This window comes from Rhamphochromis longiceps, linkage group LG2 (assembly GCF_057381845.1).
Source record: "Rhamphochromis longiceps isolate RC_006_pf linkage group LG2, R_longiceps_female_GT1.1, whole genome shotgun sequence".
Classification (NCBI taxonomy): Eukaryota; Metazoa; Chordata; class Actinopteri; order Cichliformes; family Cichlidae; genus Rhamphochromis; species Rhamphochromis longiceps.
Genome location: NC_140558.1, coordinates 1,837,483 through 1,847,888, shown reverse-complemented (window position 1 = coordinate 1,847,888; position 10,406 = coordinate 1,837,483). Strand labels below are relative to the sequence as shown.

Sequence of the window (10,406 nt, the reverse complement as noted above, 5' to 3'; positions counted from 1 at the left end):
CAAGACAATATTCTTTGTCTTCAAAGAAATGAGTTGCAGAGTGGGTTACAACCCACGGCAGGGTTTGGCTAATCAAACATGTAAAGTCGTGGTTAATTTCTGTGATAAAAAAAACGACGTGAGCGTAACCCCTGAAAGCCCTTTTTTTCCACGTTCATTTTTGTGGGAGCAGTTTTCTTCATTGTTTCATCACATAAAATATTATACTGTCCAAGTTTATTGAGCTAAAACACGCAAGTGTGAAAAATGTGCTAAATATAAGAAATCAGGAAGGAAGCGAATATGTTTTCACAGCATCGTATATTCTCCGTCTCAGTAACTGTAAGTCTCAGGATGCTTCTCCATCATTCTCACATCACTAAATAAAATGCCTGAAAAGTGTTTCAGTGCTTTTCTCTGCCTGTTAGGGTGACACACAACGCCTCGACCATAGTTCCTCGCAGTGAAACAAAAACAAATCATACACTATTATTCCCTGTGCTCCCTGTCAAACCACGGTTTGCTTCACATGCATTACTCATCAATAGATGATGTGAACGTAATCCTCTGATATGTGTTTGTTTGCCTCCTTCACATCATCCTTAATAAATGTGATGACTCTCAGACACAGGAGCAGACACCAAAACTCATCACTGTTAGTTTTCCTTCTTCAGCCTGTGCAGTGAGAGTGTGTTTGTCTCACCACCAAGACATCTTGCTCCATGTTGTTCTAAATACCCAGCAAGGCTAACTATTACTCCTCATAAAAGATTCACTGTGTTAATCATTAATTCAAACTCAAGGAGTGAGATGGACTGGACTGGTTGTGGGGTTTGAGACATTGCAAAGCAAGTCAGTTTCATTCATACAATCGAGTAGCTGAAATTAGAAATCTGCCTCCATCCTTAAACCTTTGAACTGGATCAAAGAGCGCAGTATAAGGAGCTCTCTTCCAGTGTAGATGAACGTCTGCAGATAGTTAGAGACAATAAAGTACAGCATCATATCCAAGTTGTAAAAGAAATATAAAAATGTAAATATACAGAGAGGTTACAAATTAAAGGGCAAACCTTGAATCCCTACAGTGAAGGAATATGTCATTTTTCCAGGTCTTGGCAATCAGGAACAAAAACAATAACACATCAGCTTCCAGTTTGGATCCAGGGGACAGACACTATCTCTACTTTTAAGATTTAAACTTTCCTTCTTGTTAAAGCATATATATAGGGCTGGATCAGGTGACCCGCCTTAATAATGCTGCAATATGCCTGCAAAACCTGTTCCACTCATTGCGTATTTATACACCACTCTGTATTTAAACAAGAGTTATTATGAACCTCTGGCAATGACGCCTTGTGGAAGAGAACCAGTCTTCCTCCCCTCACAGCCCTACAGCAGCAACTGGAGGTTTCTTTCTTTGTCGCTAAGTACCTCCTCAGAGGGGGACATTTAATTGTTGGCTTTTCTCTGTATTATTGTAGGGTGTACCCACATGACACAGTCCCTTTCTTAATATACACACGGATTGTGATTGGACAGTGAACAATGCTCTGTGCTGTACACATGATGCAGGTTATCTGAGATGTTTCAGGTTTATATAACGGAAGGATTCATAATAATGCAGCTGTATAAATTCTGCACTATATGATGATACTGAAGAGATTTACTGCTGCTGATTTCATATTTTCATGTAACTTCTTTCAGTGAAATGAAGTCTACCATGTTCTATGTTGTCATCTCTTTTCCATTTTCTTTTTCTGGGTGTTATTGTATATGGTGAATAGTTCTGGTTCTTATAGAGCGCATTCCTGCTCAATCAAACCGCTGTACACAACAATGCAACGGATGCACCGGAGAGCAACATGGGGTTAGTATCGCGGGTATTTGGCATGTAGACTGGAGCAGACTGGGATTGAACCACCACCCTTCCAGTTAGTAGGTGACCCGCCCTATCTACGTGAGGCATCCCGGGGTTAAGTGAAGTGCTAGTTATTTTTAAAAATTCCCACCAGGCTGACAGAGAGGTGCTTATGTTGAGGCTTTTAAAGCAGTCATAGTACTTAACACTGGTGGAAGATTCCAGAGAGCGCTTGTTCTACGTCCAGCCAAGTCTAACAAGTTTGGGTGAATCTATTTTCAAACATGCAGCAATCTGTTGGATAAGAAGCAGTGATATAATGCGATAGTTCCAGACCATCATTGTATTTTTATTTTTAGACTTATTTCCCCCCAAATTTCTAAATGTTGTTGTAGTGATTTAAACCAAGTAACACAGCCTTTGTTAGGGAGCCGTGAAAACCTGTCATTTATTTTCGTCAGAATCATTTTAACGGTGCCGACTCGTCCCGTTAGTCCAGTCTCGCTCTGTACTTGTTTGTCACTGCGTCCTTTACTTCCTTCATATATGTTACAATGTTTCAGTTTTCCTTTCCTCTGCTCCCTCATTGCTCCATCCTCCTTCATGTGAAGGCCTGCATGGAGTCTTCTTCCTGTTACCCCCAAACTGAGAATATTATTCTCCCTCACTCACACACCCACTGGAGATACTGAAAACACCACGCACTACTACCTTGGTGAAACGGTGCTTCCAGCCACCCTGCCTGTCTTCCACCTTTCTGTTTCTCCCTCCCCCGATGAATTAGATGCTTCCTGTGTTTCCTGTTCTTCCTCCCTCTAACTCTTTCACCTTCTGGTAGCTATCTGAGAGGTCACAAAGCCACGGCTCAATGAGGGGGAAGTGTATTGACAGGATGCTAATAGATCATGATAAAAATGTCTCTCTTTTGTAGCACATGAACTCTAGCCCCAGGCCCCTCACATCTGAGGACAGCAGACTGTTTTTTCGTTTCAAAGGAAATGGAGCTTCAAATGCTCCTGGTGTATGGCTGACAAGAGGAATATATATAGGATTTAGTGGTTTGGATGCTAGTCTTTGTGTCTTTCCTGCCGCGAATCCTGGTTTGATGACTTCGCTGGATCACAGAGTGGCCATGTCGCCTCAGGCTGGAGCACCATTGTCACGGCGACGGATGGCCGGTACTGAATAGGACCCAGGTGCAGGAACCCAGAACGGAGACGGTAGATGATTTAATAGTTTATTACAGTTAAGTGCAAGGGGAACAAAAAAAAAGGGAAACGTGGCAAAGACAGAAAATGACGAGACGTGGAGCCTTGGTGTGGCGTGCCCAGGGGAACGTGGCTAGGGCGAGGGAACGAGGCCTGAGAAGTGGAACGGAGCTGAGTGGGGAACAGTCACACTGAGGGGAGAGGATATAGAAGTTAGGCAGGTAGTGAAGGCAGCTCAGAAGTGGCCAGTATAAGAGCAGCAATTCTTACTTTGCAGTTAGGGACCTGGAGTGTTTGAGAGGGGGATGATGAAGATCCAGGGGAGGCTGAGTGGCGTGGAAAGGCTGACCTGAGATCCGGGGCTCCAGATGGAGTGTGATGGCAGGAGGGCAGGCAGGTGAGGCACAGAGGGATTTCCAAAATGATCACTAGGTATTCCGAGTCCAGAGGTGGAGTGAGCCAGGGTGGGTACAGCGACTGTAGCACAAAAGAGTCTTAGTTAGTGAGATGAATTACAGCGAGAACTTGAAACACAAGACCTGTTACCAACATGGGTTGATGACGAACTGGCAGTGAGTGAACATCAATGTGTGGTTTAAATCCCTCTGGCTTGATAGCCTGCAATAGGCTCCAGGTGTGCAGGAGCTGGAGTTGGCCCTGCCCAGGGGCGGATCCCAGGTCAGTTCAGGAGCCTAATGGAAACTCCAGCCACCCACCGTAGACCATGACAGTACCCCCCCCTCAAGGGACGCCACCCGGCGGCCGACCGGTCCCCAGCCCGCGACGTGACCTGAAAAAAATCAGAGACAAGAGCAGGATCAAGGATAAACGAGCGAGGAACCCAGGCACGTTCCTCAGGCCCATACCCCTCCCAGTCCACCAAAAACTGGCGACCCCGACCACGGCGACGGACGTCAACGATCCGCCGAACCGTATAGGCCGGATGACCATCGATGAGCCGGGCGGGCGGAGGGGGGTCGGAAGGCGGGCACAGCACGCTGGACAGCACAGGCCTGACTTGGGAAACATGAAAAACCGGGTGAATCCGCAGACTGGGAGGAAGCTCGAGCTTCACAGCAGAGGGCGAGATGACCGAGTGGATGACATACGGCCCAATAAACCGAGGAGCCAGCTTGCGGGAGGAAACTTTAAGGGGAACATCCTTAGCCGACAGCCACACCTTCTGCCCTGGAGCGTACCGAGGAGCTGGCGACCGTAGACGATCTGCATAGCGGCAGTGGCGGGCAGCAGCTTTCTTCAGTGCCTCCTGGGTCCGAGTCCAGACGCGGCGGCAGCGCTGGAGATGGTGCTGGACGGAAGGCACAGCCAAATCAGCCTCTTCCTCAGGGAAGAGGGGAGGCTGATAGCCCAGGGACGCTTCAAATGGAGAGAGACCAGTGGATGCGGAAACATGAGAATTGTGCGCATACTCCACCCATGGGAGATGTGCTGACCAGGTAGCCGGGTTATGGGAAACCATGCAGCGGAGCATGGACTCCAGCTCTTGGTTGAGCCTCTCAGTCTGCCCGTTGGTTTGAGGGTGGTAACCAGAACTGAGGTTGGCTCGAGCACCCAGGGCAGAGCAGAAAGATTTCCAAACCTGGGATGTAAACTGAGGTCCCCTGTCAGAAGTGACCTCGGCAGGAATCCCGTGGAGTTTGAAGACGTGGTCAACCATCAGTCTTGCAGTTTCCGTGGCAGTGGGTAGTTTCTCCAGGGCAACGAAGTGAGCTGCTTTTGAAAACCTGTCGATCACGGAGAGTATCACTGTTTTACCTGCTGACCTAGGCAGTCCAGTGACAAAGTCCAGGGAAATGTGGGACCAAGGACGAGAAGGTACGGCTAGAGGTTGCAGAAGACCGGATGGTCGCTGATTTCGGGTCTTGTTCCTGGCGCACACGTCACAGGCAGAGACGTAGTCCCGCACATCATGTTCCAGAGTTGCCCACCAGAAGTGACGACGTAGTAGTGCGATGGTGCGGCCGATTCCAGGATGGCAGGAAAACCGGGAGGTATGAGCCCACTTAATTACAGCCGAACGGGTTGCTGTGGGAACGAAGCGGCGGCCCGGAGGACCTGTGCCAGGGTCTGGTTCATCCAGTAAAGCACGCTGGATGGATTCCTCTATGTCCCAGGATAAAAACGCTACGCGGCAGGAGGCAGGAAGCACAGGAGCTGGTTCGGTGGGTTCAGCGTCTGGGTCGTAAAGACGAGACAGGGCATCAGCCTTGGCGTTCTTGGAACCTGGACGGAAAGAGATGGCAAACTTGAAGCGATCAAAGAACAGAGACCAACGGGCCTGGCGGGCGTTTAGACGCTTAGCTGTTTTGAGGTAAGTAAGGTTTTTATGATCTGTGAAGATGGTGAATGGGTGTTCAGCTCCTTCCAATAGGTGACGCCACTCTTCCAGGGCTAACTTAATAGCCAGCAACTCTCTGTCTCCTACATCATAGTTGCGTTCAGCTGACGAGAGTCGACGTGAAAAAAAGGCACATGGGTGTAACTTGGCCTTGGAACCTGAATGCTGTGAAAGGACTGCTCCGACGCCGACGTCGGACGCGTCTACCTCTAGAACAAATGGCTTGGAGTGATCTGGGTGACACAATACTGGAGCTGAAGTAAATAGGCGCTTGAGCCTACTGAATGCTACCTCAGCTTCAGGTGTCCAGATGAACTGTCTTTTGGTGGATGTGAGTGTAGTGAGAGGAGTGGCTACCTGGCTGTAGTTGCGAATAAACCTCCGGTAGAAATTGGCAAAGCCGAGGAAACGTTGTAAGTGCTTACGTGACGTGGGCGTGGGCCACTCTAGGATCGTGCGGATCTTGGCTGGATCAGTCTTCACCTGCCCTCCTGCGAGTATATAGCCAAGAAAAGTGACAGATTGTGCATGAAACTCACATTTCTCGGCTTTGACGTAAAGTCGGTTTTCCAGGAGGCGTTGGAGGACTGCTCGGACGTGGACATGGTGTTCCTGGGGGGTCTTGGAGAAAATGAGTATGTCATCAAGATAAACAAAGACAAACTGGTTCAGGAAATCACGGAGCACGTCGTTGACCAGGTTCTGAAAGACAGCGGGGGCATTGGTTAACCCAAACGGCATGACCAAATACTCAAAATGACCTAGGGGCGTATTAAAAGCCGTTTTCCATTCGTCCCCTTCCCTGATGCGGACAAGGTGGTAGGCATTGCGGAGATCCAGTTTGGTGAATACGGTGACTTCATGGAGGGGTTCGAAGGCTGAGCTGATAAGGGGTAAAGGATATTTGTTTTTAATGGTGATGTCGTTTAACCCTCTGTAGTCTATGCATGGACGGAGTGATTTATCCTTCTTTTCCACAAAAAAGAAGCCGGCGGCCACTGGAGAGGAGGATGGGCGGATGATACCTGCAGCTAATGACTCGTGGATGTACTTTTCCATGGACTCTCTTTCTGGTCTGGAGATGTTGAATAGCCGGCTAGAGGGAAGCGGAGCACCAGGTAGAAGGTCGATAGCGCAGTCATAAGGCCTGTGGGGTGGTAAGGACGACGCTCTGTCTTTACTGAAAACTTCCTGGAGGTCATGGTACTCAGGTGGGACGAGTGTGAGGTCAACCGGATCAACGCCCGAAGTGTTAGTGTCAGGGGCCCCCGGCGGTAGGGCAGACTTGAGGCAGTGGGCTAGACAAAAAGGGCTCCAACTAGCGATTTTACTTCCAGACCAGTCTATATGAGGGTTATGTTTCTGTAGCCAGGGGTAGCCTAGGATGAGTGGTGAATCAGGAGAAGAGAAGGTGAATAAGGTAATGGCTTCATGGTGGTTTCCAGAGGTGACGAGGGTTACGGGGCCAGCCTGATGGGTTATCTGAGAGAATATTTGATCGTTTAATGCGGTAACAGGGATGGGAGGATCGAGAGTCTTGAGTGGCAAATGAAGGCGTCTAGCGAGAGCTAAATCTATTAAATTTTGCTCTGCTCCGGAATCAACGAGAGCATGGAGGGGGTGAGAAACCTTATTTAGACACAGGGTGACTGGTAGAATTAACCGGGGTTTGGAACTGAAAGAGGATCCGCCCACCTGTATCCCCGAAATTACCGGCGGGCGTAGCCTTTTGGCCGAACCGAACACTGCGCTAACCTATGCTCCACTGAGCCACAGTAAAAACACGCGCCCGACCGAAGCCGTCGTTCTCGCTCCTCTGGTGTGAGACGAGAGCGGCCGATTAACATAGGCTCCGGAGCGGCGTCCGTTTCCACGGAAACGGGAGCGGATGTTGACACCGGACGTGACGGTGGAGGAAGTGAAAACGTACGAGGCGCAGGTTTACGATGTTTCTGGTTCTTTTCTGCCTCCCTTTCCCTCAGGCGATTATCTATCCGAAGGGAAAGGGAGACCAAGTCTTCAAAGGATTTGGGCTCATCGCGGGAAGCGAGCTGGTCTTTGAGCTCGTCGTTTAAGGCGCGACGGAACACTCCCCGAAGGGCATGATCGGGCCAATTGGCCTCGGCGGCTGCAGTACGGAAGTCGATAATGAACTCCGCGACACTCCGGCTCCCCTGTTGCAACCCGAGCAACCTTTCATCAGAACTACCCTCCGATACTGGGTGAGTAAAGGTCTTTTTAAACTCGCACAGAAAATCATCAAACGAGCAGGTTGGGAGCGGGTGAGCCGACAGGTACGCCTCGGCCCATAACAGCGCCTTGCCCTGTAGCTTAGCCACCAGATATGCTACCCGAGCTGATTCGCTAGTAAATGAACGGGGTGAATGCGTGAACGCGAGAGAACATTTCAGTAGAAAGGCCGTACAGCGGCCCCGCTCCCCAGAGTACGGCTCGGGTTCTGGGAATGCAGCATCGCGAAACACGGAGCCCGAAGGGGTCGGAGCTGGGGAGGACTGGGGAGGTTCTGCCACGGGCGCAGGGGACGCGGAGGATGGGCCTGGAGGAGGGGAAAGAGCCGACTGAATCTCCTGCAGGGAAGCTAAGATCCTAGCCTGGGTCTCGCCTATGGCTTGACACCGGGTGTCGAGAACCTGCAACGCTTGCTCATGAGCCCCTAAAATGGCTCCCTGCTTGGAGACTGCTGCACGTACTGGGTCTGCTGAGTCCATTTGTTGGCCAGTTCGTACTGTCACGGCGACGGATGGCCGGTACTGAATAGGACCCAGGTGCAGGAACCCAGAACGGAGACGGTAGATGATTTAATAGTTTATTACAGTTAAGTGCAAGGGGAACAAAAAAAAAGGGAAACGTGGCAAAGACAGAAAATGACGAGACGTGGAGCCTTGGTGTGGCGTGCCCAGGGGAACGTGGCTAGGGCGAGGGAACGAGGCCTGAGAAGTGGAACGGAGCTGAGTGGGGAACAGTCACACTGAGGGGAGAGGATATAGAAGTTAGGCAGGTAGTGAAGGCAGCTCAGAAGTGGCCAGTATAAGAGCAGCAATTCTTACTTTGCAGTTAGGGACCTGGAGTGTTTGAGAGGGGGATGATGAAGATCCAGGGGAGGCTGAGTGGCGTGGAAAGGCTGACCTGAGATCCGGGGCTCCAGATGGAGTGTGATGGCAGGAGGGCAGGCAGGTGAGGCACAGAGGGATTTCCAAAATGATCACTAGGTATTCCGAGTCCAGAGGTGGAGTGAGCCAGGGTGGGTACAGCGACTGTAGCACAAAAGAGTCTTAGTTAGTGAGATGAATTACAGCGAGAACTTGAAACACAAGACCTGTTACCAACATGGGTTGATGACGAACTGGCAGTGAGTGAACATCAATGTGTGGTTTAAATCCCTCTGGCTTGATAGCCTGCAATAGGCTCCAGGTGTGCAGGAGCTGGAGTTGGCCCTGCCCAGGGGCGGATCCCAGGTCAGTTCAGGAGCCTAATGGAAACTCCAGCCACCCACCGTAGACCATGACAACCATTGACATCTCTACAACAGATTCTTCAGTGGCTTCACTGGTTCAGGGATAAAAGCCTTAGGGTGCCAATTTACAGGACCTGTCTGTCTCTGAAGAGAAGTACTGAAGTCAAGAACTGGATGGCGCTCTCTTCTTTATCTTGAAAGCAAAGTAAGGCGCTTTGCTTTCAACATCTGAAGGCTACAATTGCCATATATGACTCTCTTAAATTCAAAGGGCATAGACCATTACAGCCTGCCTTTGAAAAGAGCAAGCCCTGCTGCATATTAAATATGTCTCCTGTCATTAGAAGTGTTACTGACATCGTGTTTTTGTACTTTACAAAACAAATACTTCATAATTCTGACACAAAAGACTGCAGAGAACAAATGCAGATATGTCATTGTACAGTTGTACTCATAAAGCTCCTTGAAACACTTTATGGTTAAGATTCAGGCGACTGTTGTGAGTTTGTGCTGTAGAACTTACAGTGAAATGAAATTAAACTAAAAATGAAATTAATGAAATATTAACAGTGAAGTCAAGACTTGTCTTCACTGTTCAGTTGGTGGGAGGGGGGAGTTTAATTTCTTAGTCTATCATTACATGGAGAGAGTTTCTCATTGGATGAATTGTGGAAAACCCTTTTTTATTATATGTATTTATTTTTTGCTTCAAGAGAAACTGAACACATGCTCTTAACTGGAAGAACTACGACTAAACTGCAATTATTTGAGCAAAGTGCTTGGAAGTAAGGCAAAGACAAAAGACTTGGTCTGAATAGAGCCCTGAGTGATGTGGGTTACTCACAGCATGGCTCAGATTTGTGAGGTGGCTGGGGGGGGGCATAGTGTTTGTTAACAGTCCGAATGTCTCAGGGGACAGAAGCTGTTAGTGAGTCTGGAGGTGTGGGACCTGACTGATCCGAGGCGCCGACCTGAGGGCAGCAGGTCCAACAATTAGTGGGCGGGGTTGAAGGGGGCACCTGTGATGGCTCTGGTTTTCCTGCGATGGAAGGAGCTAGCGACGGACTCCAGAGGTCCTTTCTTATTTTTCCTTCTTAAAGTGTCATTTCATGTCCGTCACTTATCCTGTTTTAACAACAGGATGTATGTCAATGTCAGTTTGACCTGAGTTATGTGCTCATCACCCCACAGCAAATACAGATTGATCTCCAACACGTCCACTCTCTCTTCTCTGCAAATGTTCAAACCTCAGCCTTATCTCTGACTTTTGTCTCCAGACTGCTCGATCTGATTTGTAATGCAGTGCATCCTCATCATTCCCACTGAAAAGCTTGATATCTTCAGCTCTGTCACTTCCAGCTCGGCATATTTTCTTTATGTTAGCACCACTATCTCTAAACCATACATCATAGGAGTCTCACTACTATCTTGTAAACCTTCTCTTTGACTCTTGCTGCCATCCTGTCACAAATTACCCGCGACATTCATCTCCATCCACTCCTTCCTGCCCCAGCTCTCTTCTTCACC

At 49.0% G+C, this 10,406-nt stretch overlaps 2 long non-coding RNA genes across 2 annotated transcripts; both read right to left on the bottom strand.

Moving 5' to 3' along the window:
• Positions 1-2,999: 2,999 nt before the first annotated feature.
• Positions 3,000-3,814, bottom strand: LOC146676714 (uncharacterized). The gene is made up of 3 exons (XR_014912754.1): positions 3,596-3,814; positions 3,316-3,522; positions 3,000-3,236 (listed from the first exon to the last, which is right to left on the bottom strand). It is a non-coding gene; the product is annotated as an uncharacterized LOC146676714 (long non-coding RNA).
• A 4,445-nt stretch (positions 3,815-8,259) lies between these two features.
• LOC146676713 (uncharacterized) lies at positions 8,260-8,927 on the bottom strand. The gene is made up of 3 exons (XR_014912756.1): positions 8,753-8,927; positions 8,473-8,679; positions 8,260-8,393 (listed from the first exon to the last, which is right to left on the bottom strand). It is a non-coding gene; the product is annotated as an uncharacterized LOC146676713 (long non-coding RNA).
• Positions 8,928-10,406: the final 1,479 nt, after the last annotated feature.